Source organism: Microtus ochrogaster, chromosome 2 (genome assembly GCF_000317375.1).
Source record: "Microtus ochrogaster isolate Prairie Vole_2 chromosome 2, MicOch1.0, whole genome shotgun sequence".
Lineage (NCBI taxonomy): Eukaryota > Metazoa > Chordata > Mammalia > Rodentia > Cricetidae > Microtus > Microtus ochrogaster.
Genome location: NC_022010.1, coordinates 54593452 through 54604893, shown reverse-complemented (window position 1 = coordinate 54604893; position 11442 = coordinate 54593452). Strand labels below are relative to the sequence as shown.

The 11442-nt window shown below is 43.1% G+C and overlaps 1 pseudogene; it reads right to left on the bottom strand.

The window, feature by feature from the left end:
- Positions 1 to 9736: 9736 nt before the first annotated feature.
- Positions 9737 to 10554, bottom strand: LOC101991136 (annotated as a pseudogene).
- Positions 10555 to 11442: the final 888 nt, after the last annotated feature.

The window sequence follows — 11442 nt, the reverse complement described above, 5'->3', positions numbered from 1 at the left end:
ACAGAGAAACCCTGTCTCGAAACAACAACAACAACAACAACAACAACAACAACAACAATAATAATAATAATAATTTGATGGTTGGGGCTCGCCACACATGCGGAACTGGATGAAAGGGTCCCAGCGTTAGCCAGGTTGAGAACCACGGCTCCAGATCAAAAGCATCTTTTCCAATACATGGAAGAGGAGCTGAGGCTTACAGAGTTGCAGTGACTTGCTCCAGGATACAAAACGGAACTCGGAATTTGCACTCAACACCATAATGCAGAAGCTCAGATTTTCCCCGTTTCACTCCTTGGCGTCCCTAAACTGTGTGTTTGTATGCAGACAGAGCATGCACTCTCTAGAGAACAGAGGCCAGAGGCAGTGAAGAGGTCAGGGTGGTTTAGTAACTGTGCCCTCGTCCCTTTAGCCTCAGAAACCTGCACTGCATTTTAATAATGACCCAGAGATGATAATTTTATTTTGGTCAAAAGCTCATGTATTTACATATAAATGAAAGGCAAGGGGACATTTAGATTGTAGAAAGGGGGAAAAGGGGTAGTTTTCCTCATCAGAATAAGGCTTCTTTGGCGACAAAAAGAATGTGCTCTTAGAGGCGGAAGAAATGTTACCGCCCATCAAACACAATCTCCTCCTAAATGAGGCAGAATCAGGCCCAGAGGGTGACCGACCCAAGGTCCAGCAGGAAATGACAGGGGCAGAAGAAGCGCCCAGGGTTTCCATCTCTGCCTCAGCTCCTCTGCACATCCCATCTCTTCTGTCCCCACGCAGCCCAGTTCTTTAAACCAAAACTCCTTTGTCACGCACTAGGTGGCTCCCATGCGCCCCTGGTGCCGCTGTAGCAGTTTCGTAGCCTATCCGACACCCCGGGGAACACTGATTTTTAAATGCAGGGACTGTTCTGTTGTAGACAGATTTTAGGAGGTCTCAGATTAAGGCTATAGTCATCATGGGATTTGACATGTCCCTCAAAGTTTACCCTACAAAGACCATGGAGACCAATCCCTTTCCCATGCATTATACGACTTATAAACTCTTCCCTGGCTCAGTCCCTCCCCCTCTTATGATTTCTTCATACTTTTGGTGAGTTTCTGGCTCTTCTCAGGAGACAGAAAGGAATAACATTAGATTCCATCAGATGAATCTTTTTTTAAAAAAATCTTTCATAGAGTCTTGGTGATATTTTGAATTTGCCCTTTTTAATCAGTCATAAAAACCAACATTTTGATCAGGGAGGTCCCACTACCTTTGCACATGTTTACTGCGTATTCATACACCCCTTGTAATCCTCATTCTTTCATTTGCCCAGTCATGAGAAACTCTGTCATGTCTGTATCAGCTTTTGCATCACTGTGACCAAAAGACCTGTAGACAATGTAACGGCAAAGAGATGTTTTTGGGGGGTTTAAGATTTCAGAGGGATTCCATTCCTGGTCACTTGGTTTCGCTTTTCCAAGAGTGTTAAGAGGCAGGATATTGTGCAGCAGGATCTTGTGATGGAGGTTCAGAGTGCTAGGCAGGAATCAGAAGCCAAGTGTTTTCTTCAAAGGCCAGCATCCAGTGACTCTCAACTAGCCCACCCTCCAAGAATTTCCACGACCTCCCGAAATAGCACCACCCAGCTGGTGACTAAGGATTCAAACATCTGAGCCCGATGTGGGTAGGGATGGCATTTTCATATTCAGGCTGTGATGACGTCCAACAGAGTGTCAGGCATTGTCCAGACACTCGGGATTAAGTGACAAAAACTGTACAGAACACATTCGCCTTTCTAGGACTTACAGACCATATGGACCTCTAAAACCCTGTGTGTTTTGCCTAGAGTTAGAGAGCTTCGATCCACTCATCCGACCTAGCGGATCATAATGACATGTCTAGACTCCAGTTTATAGATAAAGACAATTCAAGCGTTTCTCTTAGTGTGGTTTAGCTATCTCTATCTAGTCATTGTCAGGGGATGGAAAGACCCGCACTGTAGGCATGTTAAAGACATGACCGTAGAAGAGACAGCTGTTGGGGGGAAAGATGGACTCAGTGGGTCGACCAATAGGGGACAAGGGAGTGTAAGGGAGAGAATCAAATAGGATCAAAACACATTTTATATGCAAAACTGTCGTAATGAAAGTATTTGTCACTCGTAATTAATATGTGCCAATAAAAATCTTTAAAATATATCTAGGACCATTGCATAAAAACACTTGCTGCCTACCCCTAAAGACCTGAGTTTAATCCACAGAACCTATGTTAACAAGCCAGAGGCCATGGTGCTCACCTGCAGTCCCAACGCTTCTACTGTGAGATGGCAGGCAAAGACGAGAGAACCGCTTAGAAGCTCCTAGGCCAAGTAGCCAGTGTGCTGCACAGTGGAAGTAAGAAGAGACCCTGTCTCAGCAAGGCAGAGGGTGAGAACAGATGCCCGAAAGATGTCCTCTGACCTCTGCAAATGCATTGTGGAATGCACGTGGATACAGATGGAAGGATTAGATAGATAGATAGATAGATAGATAGATAGATAGATAGATAGATAGATAGATAGATAGATAGATAGACTGACTGATAATCTATCTCAGACTGGAAGTTTTAGCTCAGTAATAGGGTACATACATAACAATGACAAAGCCTTGAATTCAATTCCAAACACCAAACAAAACAATTTCTTAAAATGTCTAAGGAGGATTGAGCTAATTAGTACTGTGAATAAAATTTTCAGAGACTCAGGCATAGATTAAAGTAACTGTAATATAATTTATTTAAATTTTTTATGTGTATGGGTGTTTTGCCTTCATATATGCCTGTGCACCATATGTTTGTCTGGACCTATAGAAGTCAGGAGAAGGAAGGAATAATATCTGCCAGAACTGGCGTTGCAAATAATTGTGAGCATCATGTTGGTGCTGGGAACTGAACCAGGATCCTCTGGAAGAGTGGGCCAGTGCTCTTAACCACTGAGCCATGTCTCCAGCCCCTAATTTATTGTTTTTGGTTGTGTGTTTTGTTTTGTTTTGGTGTGATTTTTTTAAGGCAAGGAAAACATACTAGCTAAGAAGCCATGTTTAGAGTGTCCATTTGGAGACAAGAATGATTTTTTTTAAAGCTGTCATTTGATGCTGTTAACTTTCTCAATAACACTTGCTGACTTATTCCTCAAACATTTACCTCTTACTATGCCCCATATTTTCAGAATGGGTAAAATTCAAAGGTGACAATATCAGGGTTTTTGCTTTTAATATCAGCTAAGTGGCGATTAAAAAAAAACCATTTTATTACACATCAACCTAGTTGTCGTTGCTTGTGATTGCCCATCAGAAGTTACTGCTAAAGTCACCACGTGCTTCCATTGCAGGATATAGAGAAATCGAGCAGGAACGGAGCGAAAGCCTCCCCGTTGCTGGCTAGTTTCCATAGTAACGGAGAGAGACATCATCAACAGTCGTACCCAGCTGGGAGCTCTGGAAACGACACTACCAACCTGCAAGGCAAGCTACGGCTTCTGGTGCAATGCTGGCATCACTGTTATGGTCGTAACTAACTGCTTTCTGAGCAGATGTGAGGCCCATTCCACAGGTGGGAATTCACACCTGCTACTGCACACCAGCCAAAAGCAATTGGCTAGGGAGGTCATAGGCCCCAGGGGAAGCTAAGAACTGTTTTTTTGTTTTGCTTTTTTGTTGTTGTTGTTTGTTTTTACTAAATGGGCATGTTTTCAAACTGCTTTCTAAATATTTATGCTTATCCCCATGTGCTAGTACTGCTCTCAGCCTTGGTTAGAGAAGCTTCTTCTTTGGTTTGGAGTGGGCGATGGCTACTGCAGAGACTCATAATTGGTCAAAGTGATGAGTATAACTAACCGAGCGTGCGTCTCTATACTGGACACCTATATAGCCTCAGGGAACATTGTGGAGGAGGGAGAGAAGAAAATACAGCAAGAAAGAGCCAGAAGATGGGAGGGCTGGTGTGAAATGCTGTCTTCTGTCTTCTGGACATGAGATGGCTGTTGTATTCGAGAGCTCACAGCTGCTCACACACCAACATTCTCTCATTGGCAGGGGAGGGGCTCATGACGTTCTATTCCCTGGGGTGCTATTGGAACTTAATGGGCGTTGGTCATTTCCCTCGGTAGCATACCTATTGACAAGCTATCCACACTCAGGTAACTAACTCCCACTTACAGTCAGGCAAACAACCCTTAATAAGCTAAACAGACCACAAGCAAACAAAAAGCATGGAGATAAGAAGGGGTCGTTAGAAAGAAAAAGGGTTCGGCAGCAGTGATCGTGGGAACCAAAAGGAAACTCTAACACCAATACTGAGGTACTAAGGGGTGGGACCTTCAGAGAGTGAGTGGGTATCGGTGAGTTTGTGTGGAAGGCGCCCTCCTGATGGAACGGATGTGTTTATCAGAGCACACAGTGCTGGCTTCTTGCTCTCTGTCTTAGGAGGGTCTAGCAAGAAGGTGGCTGCAATGTTTAATCTTGATTGCCAACCTGATAGGCGTTATAGTCACCATGGAAACAAGCTTCTCCCTAGGTATGTCTGTGAGACAGTTTCTCAGTAGGGTTAGTTGAGGCAGAAAGAAAACACTGAATGTGTACAGCACCATTCCATGGTCCAGACTCTTCACTGAACGAAAAAGAGAGCGAAGTAAAGCATTCTCTAGCAACTTCCTGACTTTGGATACAATGTCTCCAGCTGTCATAAGTTCCTGCTGTCATGATTTTCTCAAGGGGGTGGACTGTGCTTTTGGATTTGAGTCAAAAGAAGCCCTTCCTTCCTAAAAAGAAAAATTGCCTTTTTTCCCCTCCCAAGTTGCTTTTGTTGAGTATTTCATCACACCAAGAAGAAAAGTAAGCGGGGCTGGAGAGGATGCTGGCAGTGAAGGGCATGGGTCGCCCTGTGAGGCTCTGGTTCCGGTCCCAGCACCCTCTCGATGGCTCATTTATAAGCCTAGTTCCGAAGGATATAGTGCTCTTTTTTGACCTCTGTGGGCGCCAGCCATGAATGAGGTGCCCATCCATACATTCTTTTTTTTTTTTTTTTGGTTTTTCGAGACAGGGTTTCTCTGTGGCTTTGGAGCCTGTCCTGGAACTAGCTCTGTAGACCAGGCTGGTCTTGAACTCACAGAGATCTGCCTGCCTCTGCCTCCCGAGTGCTGGGATTAAAGGCGTGCGCCACCACCGCTCGGCCCATCCATACATTCTTGCAAGGCATTCATGTGCACGAATAAGTAGAGGAGAACTAACTAGTGCAGGGACCCTCTGCAGAAGAGTGAGGTGCGCTCATCAACCGCGGGCTTTGCAGACTTCCTGATCACTCTCAGAAGTGTGAAAAAGCAATGGTCAAGCCACTGTCTCCAGTGTCCTGTTACTCCAGTTTTAGATGGCTCTGGTGGGTCTTCTGGGTGACAAAACATTCTTCCTTTTGAATTTTTAGTAGGGATGTTTCTGAAGGAAGAAAAAGCATTCCCTTGTCAATGATCTTTGAATACTGAGGTTCAACTTGTACAGGATGGGTCCTTGATTCTTATATTTCCCAGTTTTCCAAGGAATAAATTGATTCCTTAGCATCCTCTAAAAGTAACCGAGTTTGTACGTTGCATTTTAAGTATTTTAAGCTATTTTGCATCTTTAGGGTTTTTTATGTTATTTTAAATTACATGTATGGGGAGGTTATGTAGGTGTAGTACCTATGGAGACCAGAGGAGGGCATCAGATCCCATGGAACTGGAATTACTGGCCACTATTATATGCCATGGGTGATGGGAACTGAACTTGGATCTTCTGCAAGCACAGTAAATACTCTTGACAACGACTGAGCCATCTCTCCAGGCCCCTACTTACCATTTTAAAACTATTATGTTTATCTTTTGTGATCCTCATATTGTCCAACTTTGCCCAGTTGTGAATCCCATTGCTGACTTCTGAGCCCCTTTGATATATTCCCATGGTTTTTTTTGTTTGTTTTGTTTTTTTGAGTGGGATTGTGATGCATATTATGAAATCCGCAAAGAATCAATACAAAGTTAAAAAATTCCCATTTTCTAATACATTTTCCACAACACTATTTTCTTTGTAATTTAACTTTTAAACTGAAAATAAATTTTTCCATACAATATATTCTGATTATGATTCTCCCCCACCTCTTTTCAGTTAGAAATGTGCTCACCCAAATCCACACTTTAAATAGGCAAAAGTTGGAGATCGTTCAATTCATTACATTTTTACCATATCCTACACAAAGGCCATAGCAGTATAATGTATTCCCATGGTTTTTGTTGTTGCTTTCTTTCTAGAATACTATGTTCCAGGGTCATACTTTATATCTCTGTCTCCAATCTGGAACCAACCATTTCCCTAAGAGCTTCTCATTTATTTTAAATTGGGGAATGTCTTTTAGAGATGGCATGCTTAGTTCTAAGAGTGCTTATTACTGTATTTACTGATATTGCTTCCAGATCTTTCCCTTTTCTTTCTTTTGTTTTTTTTTTTCTGTTTTCCTTTTAGTGAGCAGGACAAAAAAAATTGCACATCCCGAGAAAAGAAAATACATTGTAAATTCAAAATAGAGTTTAGAGGGAAGGATATTTTCTAATGGCTTTTTTGGTTTCACACTTGTATCTTATTTTTAACTGAAAACCTTTCTTCCTAATGACATCAGCAGCATTGCTTGTTTTCTTTCTCCCATGCAGGAAGACATATGTGGTAGCGTCCCAATAACAAAGCGAATTTTGTGAGTAATAGTGCAGTATCTCATAACAGTTTAGAGGTTCTTTATAATCCGTCGGCTTTGGGAGATGTGCACATCTCAGAGATGATGTGGAAATTACTGTGTTTTTAATATCACTTGAAATGATTTCTTGCTGTGTGATTAAGCCATCAACTCTATTCACAAGACTCATTCATTTCATTCTGCTTCTGATTTTTAAGGGTTGCTTGTTATCATGAATATTTAATTCAGGTAAGGGCGAGTGGGTATTTACTTCAGCGCTTTCAATATTTCACTTTTTTCTTCTTGTTTGGGCGGCTCCTGAAGAGAAGTTTGATTTAATTCAGACATGTCATTGTCTTCTACATGGAGGCTCCCCTTACCTTTCCTAGTTCTTTGATTTCCTTTAGTTTGAATGATATGCCTCCAAATGATATTTTTGGTATTTTATATATGTTTATTTGTAGAATTAATTAATGTATTTCTAGATACAGATAATTAGGATGGTTGGTTTTCTTTGAACTTTCTGGATCTCTGGCTTAGTTATTATGGTTACTTTGGAAAAATCTTGGTCATTATTACTTCAAATATTTCTACTCCATTTTCTTTTCCCTTTCCTTTTTTATTCCAGTCTTTCACAGTTACAGCTTAAAAAAAAAAAAAAACAAGATTTTTGTCCTGCACTTTTTGGTTATTCTGTTCTACTTTCTTTTATTTTATGTATGAATATATATATATATGTGTGTGTGTGTGTGTGTGTGTGTGTGTACCATGTTCCTGCCTAGCGTCCATGGAAGCCAAAAGAGCGTGTCTTATCACATGGAACCAGAGTTATATAGATGGTTGGGAACCTCCATGCTGGTGCTCAGAACTGAACCAAGGTCCTCTACAGGAGCAGCAAGCACTTTTAACCACTGAGCCATCTTTCTAGCCCCTCCATTTCCCCCTAAATTGTCCCTTTTCTCTTTGTATTACAGCTTGGATGCTTTACTGACATCTTCTTTCCCTCCCATGACTCTTTCCCTGGCTGTGTCCAGCCCATGATGAACCCATTACAAAGGCGTTCTTCATTTCTGCTCGGCACTTTTTAGCTCCGGCATTGTCCTTTCATTCTGCCTCTTATTACACGTTGCATCTATTCTTGAGTATTATGCGCTTTTTCCAGAACCCATATTCTCTTTCCTTTGCCACTTTAGACTGTTTCTTTTCTCTTGTGCTTTTGTGTGTTTTATGACCTTGGTTGAAACTTGGACATGATGTATCTTGTGTTTATTGTGAAATTGTGTCCTAATCCAGTAGTTGAGCCCTAACCCTAGTCCTTGGAGTCTTCAAATTCCTGCAGTGCTAGCAGTGTTTTGGATTTTCTTAAAATTTTCTTTTTGAGTGGAGTCTGCGTCCTTCTACTATAATCCACAATAATTTTCCTTGAGCCCTGCTGAAGTGGTGTGTGTGTGTGTGTGTGTGTGTGTGTGTGTGTGTGCGCGCGCGTGTGTAGGGGTTCTATAGTATTATCGTTAAATCTCAGCCCTTCAGTGTGGCTGTTTCTGAATCATTACTTTCCCAAGTGTTTCTTGGCTTCTACCTGCACTCGTTATTAGATCAGACAGAAGAGGGATACAAAATTGGATCTGGGTAAAAGTCCTTCCCCCAAGGGGGAGCATGAGGTAGTTTTTCCAATGCAGGTCTTTGCAGTGGAGAACACTTTGAATTTGGTAAGATGGTTATATTTCCCCTCCCTCTGATAGAGGGACATTTTCCTGGTTCTTTAGCCCCCAACCCCAAAGGACTGACCCTAAGATACTCTCACATTCACACTAGCCCATTTTCCAGCTTCCAATTGTTAAAATTATCACTTGAGGGTGTTCACCAATTTATGGATCCAGCCACGTCTGCTCCAGGAAAGTCAATGTTAGCTGTGGTTTTCACAATCACCCCCTTAAAATGTAAAAAATATCTTGGATTAACTCTAAACAAGAAAATGAACAACTTGTATGATAAAAAAACAACAACAAAAAACAAGCTTTAAGATACTGATGAAAGAAATCGAAAATACATCATGGCCAAGTTTCAGAAGATGTAAAGCTCTCCCATGCCATGTGCATGGATTGCCAGGATTAATTTAGTAAAAATGGCTACCCAAGCAAAAGCAATCTACAGATTCAGTGTAATCTCCATCAAAATTCCAGCACAGTTCTTCAGAAATCTTGAAATGACAATATTCAGCTTCATATGAAAACACACACACACACACACACACACACACACACACAAAACTCAGGATTGCTAAACAGTCATGAAAAACCAAAGAACTGCTAGAGGCCTCAGCATCCCTTATTTCAAGTTGTACCACAGAATTACAGTACTAAAAACAGCATAGTATTGGCACAAAGACAGACAGGTTGATCAATGGACTCAAACTGAAGATTTAGACATAAATCTACACACCTATGAACACCTGGTTCTTTTTTTTTATTTTTTCATTCTCCTCTATTCCATAAACACCTAGTTACAAGTTGCACAAATCGTTTATTTTATTAAGACGGAGAAGGGTACAGAAAAGTGTCTTTTTGTGATGTGGGGTGGGAGAAGGGACTGAAGAGTTGAGAATAGTCTGCTCCCTCCACAGCCCTCACAGGATGATGGCATCTGCAGTGGGGCTCTGAAGAAGAGGTGGGCAAGGGTCCAGGGGAGCTGAGGGATGGTGATCCCTAAACCAGAGCTTGCGCCCCAAAACCTTCAATGTGTGGCAGGGGCTCAAGGAAGATGAGGCAGCTTGGAGATGGAGCAGTAAAATGAAAACTCAAGTTAGTGGAGTCAAGATGAGTGGGGTCACCATGGTGAGGGGAGAAAAGACGGAAAAAGGAGGTGGGGGCAGTAAAAGGTTCTCCCTGAGACCCCCAGGGAGAGGTAGGGGCCAGCTTGCCTGTTAATTTAATATTAAATTGGGATGAAGTTGGGAAGGACACGTTATTTCACGGGATGATCTCTCAGCCTCTCAGCCTGTACAAGAGAGACTGAGAGCCTGAGGCCTTCAACAGTCACAGCAACGAACTAGCTGGATAGCCAGGCAGGGAGGCCCCTCGCCCCTTCGTCCTCCACCCGCAGATACCTCATGCCTTCGAATCTCCAGAGGACGCTGCTCTCTGAATCGGGATGTCTCCCTTCGCCATTCATCATCAAAGGCCGCGGCCTCACTTTCATCCAGGTTGATGTAGTCCTGCGGTTCTTCCTGGTCCCCTGTGCGGTGATTTCGGGAGCGCTGGAGGATGTGAGCCCTGTCCCGAATGTGATGGCCAATGGACATCTGTTCTAGACCACTGTCTAGATTCCCGGACAGTCCTCCTTATCTCCTGGATCCCGCCTGGGGCAGAGCGCATCTCAGATGTCTCCTGGAAAACTTTTGGGGCTCCGTCCCCAGTGTTGGAGTAGGAGATGACGGTGGAGGAAGAAAAGGTCTGGCAATTGCCTCCCGCGGCCATGTGTTCCATGTTCCCAATCATGTCGTTCATCATCCCAAACATGTCCATGAAGCCACCAGACATTCCCAGCATCCCAAAGGGAGAGACAGCCCCAGCCTGCATCCTGCGGCTGGCGGGCCTGGTTGCTGGCATGTTACCATCTGTGATGCTAAGAGAGGAGCTATAGCCAAAGCCACCTGACAACATGTGGCTCATGTGCTGGCGGTGAATGGTGAAGGGGTCCATCAGGAACATTGGATCTTCAGGCTCCCACGTCCCTCATGAAGCAGAACATCCTGATCTCAGCTCCAGGGGGCTCCACCCGGTCCCTGACTCGGGCTCAGCGGCCCATCCGACCGGCCTCTTCTCAGGGCGCTGCAGGAGCAGGGTCGCGGCCTGAGACGCAGGGATTGGTCCTCGTGGGAGCTTCTTGCCTCCCACACCGCCTCCTGCCTCAGCTGCCGCCTCTGTACCCCCCACCCCCGAAAACCTGGTTCTTAATAAAGAAGCCAGAAAGCATACTGGAAAAACGACAGCATTTTTAACAAATGATGCTGGCCAAACTGAATGGTTGCATGTTAAAAAGAAACCAAATATATCATACCTATCACCATTCATAAAATTCAACTCCAAATGGATCAAAGACATCAGCCTAAGATCAGGCACATTAAACTTGTTGGAAGAGAAAGTGTGAAATAGCCTTGAACTTGGTGGGTGCAGAAGAAGCCTTTCTGAACAAAACACCATTAGCACAGGCACTAAGATCACCACTTAATAAACAGGACCTCATGAGATAGGAAAGTTTCATGGCAAAGGATACCATCATTTGGACAAAGTGACTGACTAAAGAATGGGAAAAGATTTTACCAACTACAAATCTGACAGAGGGTTAATATTCAAAATATATACAGAACTAAAATATAGATATCAAGAAAACAAGTAGTCCAATTAAAAATGAGGTACAGATCTAAACAGAGAGCTGTCACTAGAAGAAACCCAAACGATTAAGAAACAAAGAAATCTTCAACATCCTTAGCCATCAGGGATATGCAAGGCAAATCTAATTTGAGATTTCATCTTTTACCTGTCAGATGGCCATGATCAGTAAAACAAATGTCAGCTCATGCTGGTGAGGATGTGGAATAAGGGAACACCCATCCATTGTTGGTGGGAGTGTAACTCATACAGCCGCTATGGAAACCAGTGTGGTAGTTCCCTAGAAGATGGGAATCGATTTACCTCAAGGTTTGGTTGTATCACTTGGGCATACACACAAAGG